Source organism: Lithobates pipiens, unplaced genomic scaffold (genome assembly GCF_037356315.1).
Source record: "Lithobates pipiens isolate NorthernLeopardFrog02 unplaced genomic scaffold, aLitPip1_a1.2 Scaffold_27, whole genome shotgun sequence".
NCBI classification, from domain to species: domain Eukaryota; kingdom Metazoa; phylum Chordata; class Amphibia; order Anura; family Ranidae; genus Lithobates; species Lithobates pipiens.
In genome coordinates, this window is record NW_027507788.1 from 143,364,477 (window position 1) to 143,378,379 (window position 13,903).

A 13,903-nucleotide genomic window follows, 5' to 3' on the forward strand; every position below is an offset into this window, starting at 1 on the left:
GTATGACAGTGGGCACTATGTATAGGAGAGAAGTGTGGAGGGTATGACAGTGGGCACTATGTATAGGAGAGAAGTGTGGAGGGTATGACAGTGGGCACTGTGTATAGGAGAGAAGTGTGGAGGGTATGACAGTGGGCACTATGTATAGGAGAGAAGTGTGGAGGGTATGACAGTGGGCACTATGTATAGGAGAGAAGTGTGGAGGGTATGACAGTGGGCACTATGTATAGGAGAGAAGTGTGGAGGGTATGACAGTGGGCACTATGTATAGGAGAGAAGTGTGGAGGGTATGACAGTGGGCACTATGCATAGGAGAGAAGTGTTGGAGGTATGACAGTGGGCACTATGTATAGGAGAGAGGTGGAGGGTATGAGAGCAAGTAATAGTTACAGGAGAGGAGTGTGGAGGGTATGACAGTGGGCACTATGTATAGCAGAGAAGTGTTGGAGGTATGATAGTGGGCACTATGTATAGGAGAGGAGTGTGGAGGGTACAACAGTGATTAGTATGAACAGGAGAGGAGTGTGGAGGGTATGATGGTGGGCACTATGTATAGGAGAGGAGTGTGGAGGGTATGACAGTGGGCACTATGTACAGGAGAAGAGTGTGTAGGATATTCCAGCGGGCATTATGTACAGGAGAGAAGTGTGGAGAGTATGACAGTGGGCACTATGTATAGGAGAGAAGTGTGAAGAGTATGACAGTGGGCACTATGTATAGGAGAGGAGGATGAAGTAATCTGGGAAGGAAAAATGTAAAGATTTGTGGAAGGATGTTTAGGGACTGCGTAGTGGTTAAGCGGGCCAGACATGGATTGAAATTACACCAATTAAGCAGAGTCCAGCCATAGTCGATCTATGCATGGACGAGCTGGTTTTACAGTCAACCTATTAACCAACTTGAGTACAACCAGCCTGTCAGGTTTTCCCCAAAACAATCAGTGCTGCCAGCTATAGTTAGCAACACTAATCATTGTATTGACTGGCAGAACACAATAACACTGCGGGAGTGATTGCCCCATTCACAGGTCAGCAGGTGAGAGGGTGTGTGGGGACAGGCTGGGGAGAGATACTAGTCTGTCCCTGGGTAGGCACTGGTTAGTATCAGAGCCAGATACACACAGGTTACATCGTTGGAGCGAGAGCAATAATTCTAGCACTAGACCTCCACTGTAACTCTAAACATGTAACCTGTAAAAAAAAAAAAATGTAAAGCATTGCTTAGTACACAACAAAAAATCGTCCTAACTTTAGTGTTTTTTTATGAATGAAACAGTTTCTTTCCAAAAAAAGTTTGAAAAATTGCTGCGCAAATATCGTGTAACATAAAAAGTTGCAAAGACCACCATTTTATTCCATAGGGTGTCTGCTAAAACAATATATAATGCTTGAGGGTTCTGAGTAATTTTCTAGCATAAAAAAAATTATGACTTTTACATGTAGGAGAGAAGTCTCAGAATGGGCCTGGGTGGCAAGGGGTTAATTACCATAAGTAATATACAAATAATTATTATAAGCACTGTGAGGTCATCCTCTCAGTCTGCTGCAGAGTGTTCCAGCTTGTATTTATACTGCCGCTCTGTATGTAGCTTCTGACAGGCTGCGCAAGGAGCCCCGTATCTCCGGAACCATAGCAGCTCCATATTTTAATCAGTGCTGGAGTGGGTCTTTAGCTATCTACCCCCCAAATGTGGGGTCTCTGACTCCTGATCACCGAGCTACAATCCTCGAAGTCAATCTTTTTTATTATTTTTTTTTTTGGGCAAATGGGCCTATCTTGAGAAAGGGGCCTGGAGCTGCAGCTCCAATAGCCCCTATGTTAATCCGGCCCTGGCTCTTTGGTTGTTTCTTGCTGCTCCTTTCATCTTACTGCAGATCTACTAGACAGCCTTTGTCTGATTGAAAACAGTAGGCTCTTCCTTATCCTCCCTAGATTTAGATTTATAACCAGGTGGGATTAAAGAGTAGCTGCTCTCTATCCTAAATTCCCCTTCAACAGTCCCAGGCAGGCATTTCAAGGAAGAGGAGGGGGCGGTGGAAATTCTGGATAAAGACTCGTACACACTAAGAAAATCGGGCAAACATTTTTGTCTGAGGAACAATCGTATGATAGTGTGTACCAAACTTCTGTCAACCGATTTCGACCTACAGAACAAAAATTTCCAAAGGGACAACCTCCAAAATTTCTCGTACGGGAACCAAACGATTTTCATTTAATGTGTACCAATTATTTTTTTTTTTAACACAAGAAAAATCAGAAACTAAAGACTGCGAATGATCAGAAACAAATAACAAAAAAGAAGCCTTTGTCGTATGAGAATTTTCATACATTATTTCCTTCTTTGGTTCCGACTTGCTGTGAAACTTTAAAGCAGGCATATGCAATTAGTGGACCTCCAGCTGTTGCTGAACTACAAGTCCCATGAGGCATAGCAAGACTCTGACAACCACAAGCATGCAAAAGCTGGAGGTCCACTAATTGCATATCCCTGATTTAAAGTTTTACTCCAGTGTCCTGTGGTCTAATGAGACCAAGATAAACTTATTAGGTTCAGATGTTGTCAAGCGTGTGTGGTAGCAACCAGGTGAGGAGTACAAAGACAAGTGTCTTGCCTACAGTCAAGCATGGTAGTGGGAGTGTCATGGTCTGGGGCTGCATGAGTGCTGCCGGTGTCCCATCATATAAGGTCCCCCATCAGATAGTGTCCGCTGTGTACTGAGCATATGCAGTACACAGCAACACAGATTTCGAAAATAGCCGAGGATGAACGGTGCCTGCGCCGTGAGTCCAGGTTCTAGCCTCACCATCCAAGTGGACATAGAGCAGGAATAAAAAAGAGCCGAGCGCAGCGAGGCCGAGCCCGAAGCGTGGCGAGCGAAGCTCGCCTGCGAGGGGCCCCCTAATTTTCACAACCCTATGTCCGCCTGGATGGTGGGGCTACCACCTCCACTCACGGCGCAGGCGCCGTTCAGCTTCGGAGATTTTCCGAAGCTTCTTCTGCCGAGTCCATATGATGGCAGGACACTATCTGCCAGAACACCGGAACTGGGGAGCTACAGTTTATTGAGGGAACCATGAATGCCAACATGTACTGTGACATACTGAAGCAGAGCATGATCCCCTCCCTTTGAAAACAAGGCCATTCCCGCCACATGGTATAAAAGTATTCTTTCAATGGCAGCCATTTTCAGTGCGATTTTGGCATGGAGAGAGATAGAACAAGGCTCTGTTCTAGAGCTGCAACTAATGATTAATTTGTCTGTCGACTAATCTATCGATTATTTTTTCAATTAGTCAACGACTATCCGATTCTTTTTTTTATTTTTATTTTTTAATGAATCTAGTGGGTTTTTTTTTTTGATTAGCTAATCGTTTGGATAACCTTGAGAGCATTGTATTGCAGAGTATTGTATTGTATTGCAGTGTATTGGCGGGCAGAGTATTGGCGGGCAGAGTATTGTACTGCATTGGCTGGCAGAGTATTGTATTGCAGAGTATTGCATTGGCTGGCAGAGTATTGTATTGGCTGGCAGAGTATTGTATTGCAGAGTATTGCATTGGCTGGCAGACTATTGTATTGCAGAGTATTGCATTGGCTGGCAGAGTATTGTATTGCAGAGTATTGCATTGGCTGGCAGAGTATAGTATTGCATTGGCTGGCAGAGTATTGTATTGCAGAGTATTGCATTGGCTGGCAGAGTATTGTATTGGCTGGCAGAGTATTGTATTGCAGAGTATTGCATTGGCTGGCAGAATATTGTATTGCAGAGTATTGCATTGGCTGGCAGAGTATAGTATTGCAGAGTATTGCATTGGCTGGCAGAGTATTGTATTGCAGAGTATTGCATTGGCGGGCAGAGTATTGGCGGGCAGAGTATTGTATTGCAGAGTATTGCATTGGCTGGCAGAGTATTGTATTGGCTGGCAGAGTATTGTATTGCATAGTATTGCATTGGCTGGCAGAGTATCGGGCTGGCAGAGTATTGGAAGGGTATGGAGGGATGGCTGCTTCCATCCGACCTCTCCCCTCCACTGCACAGATCAGTACAGAGAGGGGAGAGAGAAACTGGTGTCATGTCATGACGCCGGTTGGTTTACAAGTGATCGCTCCATCGGAGCGATCACATTGTAAACACCTGGGTGTAGAAAGATGGCCGCCGCTTCAGAGCTAGGCCGAAGCCGCGGCCTCTCCTAAGGCCGAGACCGCGGAGCTCTCTGCGGATCGCGGCATGTGCGCTCGGATCACGGATCGTGGCGATCCGTTGCACCCCTGGGGACGGCGGCACGGAGGGGGAGAAGAGAGGGGGATGGCGGCACGGAGGGCAGCGGTAGATACTAAGCACTGCCCCCACTGTGACGCATCGATGCCCTGCGCGCACGTATTTTCTTAGTCGACGTAGTAGATTACGTTGACGCGTCGTGGCAGCTCTACTCTGTTCAGTGCTATTAGTTAGTGTGCTATACTGTGCTATTTTGCTTCAATTGTCAGTGTACTGTAGAATATTAGTTTAGTGTCAGTCTAGGGATAGTGTAGTGAGGAGGACCATCATTCAGCTTTGCATAGTGTGCAGCTAGAGTAGTGACAGCTCAGATAGTTACAGTGTAGTGAGAACGTGTCAGTAATCTTTACATTAGAGTATAGCTAGAGTAGGGACAGTTCAGATAGCGTCAGTGTAGTGATGGTTGAACATGGTCTATTTGATTGTGTTACTGCCAGTTTAATGCCATTTACTTCTGTGTGCGTTGCTGCCAGTTTAACGCAATGCAGTTTTTTGCATCACTGCAAGTTTAATGCCATATAGTTCTGCGCGTCACTGTCCATTTGACGCATTATATTGCAGTATTGTATCCAGTGTGTCTGTGTAGTGCGAGTACTGAAATTAAAGTGCACCAAACACCACTTTACATTGAATAAAAGTGCATCTACGTACAGATTTCCACTTCTTCTTTACATTTGCTTATAAGCACCACCCCCTCCCTCCCAATAAAGTCTGGGAGGACAACAAGGAGAGGCAGACATTCCCTTGGCACTGTAAGGGGGCCAGCAACAAATGTGTCCATAGACAAAGGTGGACGCAGTAGTCAGTCCTCAGGCAGGGCATCATTTCCTCCCTTTAGCGAGTTTGCCTGTGCTAGCCAGCCACAGCATGCAGGAGGAGGTGGTGGACTGGCTTACTAAACCATCCTCATTCTCTGTGACACAAGCAGAGACAAGTGAGCAGTTCCCTGCAGTTACCAGAGTTGATAAACCTGTCTCCTTGTCCACATCTATTCCTGCTATAGCCCCAACATCAGCCATAGAGGAGTCAGCTGAGTTATTTGACAACAGCGTCAGCTAGTATCATGGAGATATTAAAGTGCATCAAATATATAAAGTGCAATAGCATATAAAGTACAAGAAAATCCATGTAAAATGATGAAAAAACACAATATGAAAAAAATCTTAGCCCTTGTACACGCGGTCGGAGATTCCGACGGAATGTGTCCGATCGGACTGTTTTGTCGGATATTCCGACTGTGTGTGGTCTGTATCCGATGGACCAACTTTTCCAACTTGCCGGTAAAATTTTCCCAGAAAATGCTCCGATCGGACATACTCCGATCATGTGTAGAGAATTCCGATCGGACAAAGTGCCACGCATGCTCAGATCAAATTCCTACACCAAAGCTATTGGCTACTAGCGTGAATGTAGTCCCGTCGTAACTAAATAACGTAATCACGTCGGATTTTCCGACAACTTTGTCCGACCGTGTGTATGCAACAGTTTCGGACAAAATCCGTCGGATTTCCGACGGACAAAATCCGACGGATTTGGTTGTCAGAATCTCCGACCGTGTGTACAAGGGCTTAGAGAAAGTGTGATAAATCAATTATATATATATATATATATATATATATATATATATATATATATATATATATATATATATATATACATATACACACACACACACACATACACTCTCCCAAAGTGCAAAGAAAAATAATGAATACATTAAATATATAATAAAGTTAATAAAGTGCATAAAAAATACTATGAACACATTATATATATTATAAGGTGCGGTGCGAAAATAATGAATATAATATCCACATTAAATGAATTGTCCAAAATGTTAGCCGCCGGAGAAAAAAAAAGAAAAAAAAAAGGTTTAAAAAAGAAAATGTGTATTCAAAAAATAAATAAAAATAAAAATCTTAACAACAGCCGTGCTGTCCACAGGTGAAAGAATGTGCGAATACAGCAGGGAAAAAAGGTGACTATGGTATAGCACAGAGTGTCCCAAGTCACCTTTCTGGTGGCAGAGGAGGTGGCAGAGGAGGTAGTTTTTAATAGATTCATGCTATGAGGCCTATCCTTATATGTGGATTGCGCTGCACTTTGGGAGGATATATATATATATGATTTATCACACTTTCTCTACGATTTATTCCGTGTTTTTTCATAATTTTGCACATATTTTGCACTTTTTATATATTTTATGCACTTTAATATCTCCATGATACTAGCACTTTATTTATAGTGATACTTTTCATATACGTACCTTTTTAGAGGTTTGGGTGGGATATATAAACCGTTTGAATATATGGTGCATCTATTTTAGAACAGCGCCACTATCCCATTGTTGATTTGTATATTTTTCTTTGCTTCACTTTGGCGTGGTTTTAAGGGCGGCTGCAGTTCACTTTCCTAAGCGCGGATATTTGTTGATTAATTACCTCTCAGCAGCCTCCACTGACAGGGACGATGGTATAGCACAGAGTGTCCCAAGTCATAGCAGCACACCACCAGCTGTAGACTGTAGCTGGCAAAATTTCTCTGCCCCATCTGCTGCAGTAGGAAAAAAATAAAATACAGTCCCTGCCACCCACATTACCAGCGTCTAAATGCAAGCTTTTCAGAGCTGTTGGCTCTTCAACTTCTGCCTTTCAGCCTGGTGGATTCTGCCCTCTTCTGTGAATTCGCACAATGTGCTGTAACAAAATGGCAGGTTCCCAGTCACTACTGTTCCAACTCTCTACCATCACGTGAAAGGGAATGTTCTGGCATTGTAAGGCAAGGCAGTCAGCTGTAAAATCCACCTTACTGCTGACACGTGGTCCAGCAAGCAGGGGCATGGATGATATATTTAGTTCACAGCACACTGGGTAACGATGCTTGCAACTCAAAAGGATGCAGGACAGGGCTTGGTGCTGCAGCTTATTGTGCCCCCATGTCTCCATACAGCTGGTGGTGATGCCAGACCTGTGAGCTCTACCCCCTCCTCCTCCACACCCTCCTCTGCAGAATTGTCCTGTGAACATCAGGTACCCCCTAAGCGTTCAAAGAGCTATACCATGAGTCAGGCTAAAAGGTGCCATGCAGTGCTTCAGCTGGTGTTTAGGGGACAGGAACCACACCGGAGCAGAGATTCAAATCAGAGACCCAGCTCTGCAGGGACAGGCCCAGAGGTGGTTCATACCATGCCAGCTGGAGCCAGGAATGGAGGTGTGCAATAATGGCTCAAACCTCCTGTCTGCCCTTAGACAGGGAAAGTTGGCACATGTGCCATGCCTGGCACATTCCCCTTAATTTGGTGCAGCGTTTCCTAAATACGTACCCACAGGCCCGGACTGGGATAAAAAATAGGCCCGGGCATTTTGCATTGAGCAGCCCATGACATGTTAACTGGCCCCTTCCCCACTCTCCTCCCTGACAGATCCCCTGAGAGGGAGAGGGGGAACCCACCAGGGGAGAGGCAGAGAACACAGGGAGGAAGAGGAGAGCACAGAGGGGCAGCATAGAGCATAGGGGGAGGTGGAGAGCACAGTGGGGCATTGGAGAGCATGTGGGGAGGTGGAGAGCACAGGGAGGGCAGCAGAGAGCACAGGGAGGCTGGCGGAGAGCATGGGGGTGGCGGAGAGCACGGGGTGGCGGAGAGCACGGGGTGGTGGAGAGCATGGGGGCAGCAAAGAGCATGGGGGCAGCAAAGAGCATGGGGGCGGCAGAGAGCATGGGGGGTGGCAGAGAGTATGGGGGGATGACAGAGAGCATGGGGGGAGGTGGAGTGTATGGGGGGTGGCAGAGAGTATGGGGGAGGCAGAGAGTATGGGGGGATGACAGAGAGCATGGGGGGAGGTGGAGAGTATGGGGGGATGGCAGAGAGCATGGGGGGAGGTGAAGACTATGGGGGATGGCAGAGAGCATGGGGGAGGTGGAGAGTATGCTGGGGTGGCAGAGAGCATGGGGGGGTGGCAGAGAGTATGGGGGAGGCGGCAGATAGAATGGGGGATGACAGAGAGCATGGGGGGAGGTGGAGAGTATGGGGGGATGGCAGAGAGCATGGGGGTAGTGGAGGACATGGGGGGGTGGTGGAGAGCATTGGGGGTGGCGGAGAGCATGGGGGGGAGGCGGAGAGCATGGGGGAGGCGGAGAGCATGGGGGAGGCGGAGAGCATGGGGGAGGCGGAGAGCATGGGGGGAGGCGGAGAGCATGGGGGGAGGCGGAGAGCATGGGGGGAGGCGGAGAGCATGGGGGGAGGCGGAGAGCATGGGGGGAGGCGGAGAGCATGGGGGGGGGCGGAGAGCATGGGGGGAGGCGGAGAGCATGGGGGGTGGTGGAAAGCATGGGGGGGTGGCGGAGAGCATGGGGGGGTGGCGGAGAGCATGGGGGGATGGCAGAGAGCATGGGTGGAGGTGGAGAGTATGGGGGGATGGCAGAGAACATGGGGGGAGGTGGAGACTATGGGGGGATGGCAGAGAGCATGGGGGGACGTGGAGAGCATGGGGGGGTGGAGAGCATGGGGGGATGGCAGATGGCATGGGGGGAGGTGGAGAGCATAGGGGAAGGTGGAGAGCATGGGGGGATGGCGGAGAGCATGGGGGGTGGCAGAGAGTATGGGGGGGTGGCAGAGAGCATGGGGGTAGCAGAGAGCATTTGGGGGGATGGCAGAGAGCATGGGGGGAGGTGGAGAGTATAGGGGGTTGCGGAGACTATGGGGGATGGCAGAGAGCATGGGAGGAGGTGGAGAGCATGGGGGGAGGTGGAGAGCATGGGGGGAGGTGGAGAGCATGGGGGGAGGTGGAGAGCATGGGGGGGTGGGAGATGGCATGGGGGGAGGTGGAGAGCATAGGGGGAGGTGGAGAGCATGGGGGGATGGCGGAGAGCATGGGGGGATGGCGGAGAGCATGGGGGATGGCAGAGAGCACTGGGGAGTGGCAGAGAGCACTGGGGAGTGGCAGAGAGCACTGGGGAGTGGCAGAGAGCACGGGGGAGTGGCAGAGAGCACGGGGGGTGGCAGAGAGCACGGGGGGTGGCAGAGAGCACGGGGGGTGGCAGAGAGCACGGGGGGTGGCAGAGAGCACGGGGGTGGCAGAGAGCACGGGGGGTGGCAGAGAGCACGGGGGGTGGCAGAGAGCACGGGGGGTGGCAGAGAGCACGGGGGGTGGCAGAGAGCACGGGGGGTGGCAGAGAGCACGGGAGGTGGCAGAGAGCACGGGAGGTGGCAGAGAGCATGGGGAGTGGCAGAGAGCATGGGGAGTGGCAGAGAGCATGGGGAGTGGCAGAGAGCATGGGGAGTGGCAGAGAGCACGGGGGGTGGCAGAGAGCACGGGGGTGGCAGAGAGCATGGGGGGGTGGCAGAGAGCATGGGGGTGGCAGAGAGCATGGGGGGAGGTGGAGACTATGGGGGATGGCAGAGAGCATGGGGGGAGGTGGAGAGCATAGGGGGAGGTGGAGAGCATGGGGGGATGGCAGAGAGCATGGGTGGATGGCAGAGAGCATGGGGGGATGGCAGAGAGCATGGGGGGATGGCAGAGAGCATAGGGGGAGGTGGAGACCATGGGGGAGTGGCAGATGGCATGGGGGGATGGCAAATGGCATGGGGGGATGGCAGAGAGCATGGGGGATGCAGAGAGCATGGGGGGATGCAGAGAGCATGGCAGAGAGCATGGGGGGAGGTGGAAACTATGGGGGGATGGTAGAGAGCATGGGGGGAGGTGGAGAGCATGGGGGGATGGCAGGGAGCATGGGGGGATGGCAGAGAACATGGCAGGGTGGCAGAGAGTATGGGTGCGGTGGAGAAACCAGGGGAAGCAGCAGAGAGAAGCAGGACAGGAGGAGCGGTGGGGGCGGCTGCATATAGAACAATAATTATCTCCATCTTCCTCCTGCAGTCTCTGAATGCTTCTCCTCTCCCTCTTGCAGGCATTCCGTTACTGCAGGAGGAAGATGGAGAGAATTATTCTTCTATATGCAGCCGCCCCCACCCCTCCTCCTATGCAGTTTACAAGGGGGCTGAACTTACGGTTTTTCTGGCACTTCCGAAGGTGTCTGCTCTGGCTCCTCCCAGGCACTGACGGCTGACCTATACGGGCGGCTGCGCAGCCACTGGCCGCCAAAGGCGTCTCTTCTAGCTCCTCCCCCCAGCGCCGATGGCTGAGCAGGCGGCCGCGGAGAGGCTGGATGAGCCCCGCAAGGATATGCAGCCTGGCGGCCGCGGCCCACCGGGCAAGAGCCCGGTTTGCCCTATGGCCAATCCGGGCCTGCGTACCCAGGTTTGCTAGATGTGCTAAAGCTGGCCAGAAGAGTCTGTAGCCATTTCAGGTGGTCATACATAAAGGAAAAAAATATAGATACACTGTAACAGAATATGAAATTGTATAAATATATACAGTGACCTACATATATACCAAGAGAAGAGGGTAATAGGATGTTGTATCTCTAAAAGAGAAAACAGTGACTATGAATATCTGTAAACAATAAACACAGTGATAAAATCCATAGATAACTGTGAAAACAGTGACTGTGAATGTCTATAAACAATAATCTCAATAATGAAGTCCATAAATGAATATATAGTCCAAAAAAATCGTGCAGAGTGCCAGTAGTGACCAGGATCCTGTGATATTGTGACCAAAAAAAAAACAATGTTCCACCATGTGACAATCCCACCACCTTATAGGGTGTAGGCTTACCAGATCTATGTGACCCTAGTAGGCATACGCCTCAGGGGTCAATCAAAGCTTGCGATCCCAACCAAAGAATGGTCTCAAGGATTAGGTGTGTCAGTCATGGCATATACGATCCCAACAGATGGCTAGATGTGGTCAATATTCCTCATGTGCATATATAGATCCAACAATGATTCAGGCATGAAAGATGAAAAGACAGAACCGACATGGCATAATAACGTCTTTAAAAAAACTTTAATAAAAAATATTTTGGTAAAACTCACATTTCCAAAAAGTACAATCAAGCGTGTCAGGATAAAAATGGCAGTAGCGGAGTCCTCCCGACGCGTTTCGACCCACCGGTCATCATCTGATGACCCCAGATGATGACCGGTGGGTCGAAACGCGTCGGGAGGACTCCGCTACTGCCATTTTTATCCTGACACGCTTGATTGTACTTTTTGGAAATGTGAGTTTTACCAAAATATTTTTTATTAAAGTTTTTTTAAAGACGTTATTATGCCATGTCGGTTCTGTCTTTTCATCTTTCATGCCTGAATCATTGTTGGATCTATATATGCACATGAGGAATATTGACCACATCTAGCCATCTGTTGGGATCGTATATGCCATGACTGACACACCTAATCCTTGAGACCATTCTTTGGTTGGGATCGCAAGCTTTGATTGACCCCTGAGGCGTATGCCTACTAGGGTCACATAGATCTGGTAAGCCTACACCCTATAAGGTGGTGGGATTGTCACATGGTGGAACATTGTTTTTTTTTGGTCACAATATCACAGGATCCTGGTCACTACTGGCACTCTGCACGATTTTTTTGGACTATATATTCATTTATGGACTTCATTATTGAGATTATTGTTTATAGACATTCACAGTCACTGTTTTCACAGTTATCTATGGATTTTATCACTGTGTTTATTGTTTACAGATATTCATAGTCACTGTTTTCTCTTTTAGAGATACAACATCCTATTACCCTCTTCTCTTGGTATATATGTAGGTCACTGTATATATTTATACAATTTCATATTCTGTTACAGTGTATCTATATTTTTTTCCTTTGGGTAATACTATACATATATTTGAGCACATATTATTTTGTAGCACTATAAGAAGTGTGTATAGGCTGAGCGCTTGCACTACATTTTTTATCGATTTTCCAGCTAAAAAAAAAAAAAAAAAATCCCTAGTTTTAGCGTGTTGGCTGCTCATCATATACATTTCTTTGTATTTATCTATTTCAATTTATAATTTTCCTTTTGCGCAATATTGTTGGTGTACATCTCTCAGGTGGTCATACATAGCCAGTGCTCGGTTGGTTAAAATTCAGCAGGAATTCCACCTGCCCGTAAACCACCTAGTTTGTGACATGCCCACCAGGTGGAACTCAACTTTGGCAATGCTGCAGTGGCTATACATGCAGCAGAGGGTTGTCAGAGTACCTATGCGAATACAGCAAGATTACAGGCTCAGGCTGCCTCGGCTTTATTTCCCCCAAGCCAATTGCTGATCATTAAAGTGGTTGTAAACCCTTACAAACCATTTTGACCTACAGGCAAGCCTAGATTAACACGGTTTAGGAGATATTTACAAAAAGACAGACACACAGGCGCACTGGGCATGCCGCTGCTAACGGCGATATGCCATTAGTGGCGGCTCCCGTGCACATGCGCGGGAGTGATGTCATCGCTGCTCAGGCGCTGTGAGTGGCCGGAGCAGCGATACCCAGAAGAAAATGGACGCTCCGTGCTACATGGGACAGCGGTGACATCGCTGGCTCCTGTGTCAGGTAAGTGGCACATAATGGGCTACTATGTGATGCATAGTAGCCCATTATGCTTTACCTTTGCAGGGACACAAAGAGGAAGTAAACCCATCAGGGTTTACTTCCTCTGTAAGGATGCATGCACTGCACTGTATTGCCACCATTTGAGAAGGCCACAAGGATGGTGAGCCGTGACAGTGTATGCATCAGTGACACAATCCCTGTTGTGTTCCTGCTGGAGCAGACTCTGTGTGGCATTGTGGACAGGGCACTGGAGGCAGAGCAGCAGGAGGAAGAGGAGGGCTTCCTTTCCTCTCAAGGCCCACTTCATCCAGACACCATCATCCCTAGGTCACAGAACACACAGGAGGAGAGAAGGGAGGAGGATGAGGAGGAGGATTCTGGCACTTTCATGGACTTCAAAGAAGAGGAAGACGTGTACATCTTTAACCACTTCCCGACCAGCGCACGACGATGTACGTCGACAGAATGGCACGGGCAGGCATATTGGCGTACAGGTACGTACAATATTCAATGCCGCCCTGCCATCGGGAGCGCGCCGCCAGCGGCGCGCTCCCGCGCTGGTCGGGACCCCCGTGAGTCTGGTCACGGGACCCGCGGACTCGATCGCCGCGGGCAACCCCGCGATCGTCTCACGGAGCGACCGAATGGAGGAAATGCAGAGTAAACAGCATTTCTCCATTCTGCCTAGCAACTAGTGACGCTGATCTCTGCTCCATGTGATTGGAGCAGAGATCAGTGTTCACTAAATGAAAGCCCAACCCCCCCACAGTTAGTAACACACCCCTAGGAACACTTAACCCCTACACTGCCACCCACTGGTTAATCCCTTCACTGCCAGTGTCATTTACACAGGAATCACTGCATTTATATAGCAGTGATTACTGTATAAATGACAATGGTCTCAAAAATGTGTCAAAAATGTCCGATGGGTCCCCCACAATGTCACAGTCACAATAAAAATCGCTGATCGCCGCCATTACTAGTAAAAAAAAAAATAATAAAAAATTATTAATAAAAATGCTATAAAACTATCCCTATTTTGTAAACGCTATAACTTTTGCGCAAACCAATCAATAATCGCTTATTGCGATTTTTTTTACCAAAAATATGTAGAAGAATACGTATCGGCCTAAACTGAGGGAAAAAAATGTTTTTT

The 13,903-nt window shown here is 48.4% G+C and overlaps 1 long non-coding RNA gene across 1 annotated transcript in view; it reads right to left on the reverse strand.

Moving 5' to 3' along the window:
* LOC143934195 (uncharacterized) overlaps positions 1-13,903 on the reverse strand; it is a 207,536-nt gene that overhangs the window by 89,096 nt on the left and 104,537 nt on the right. The window lies entirely within an intron of this gene.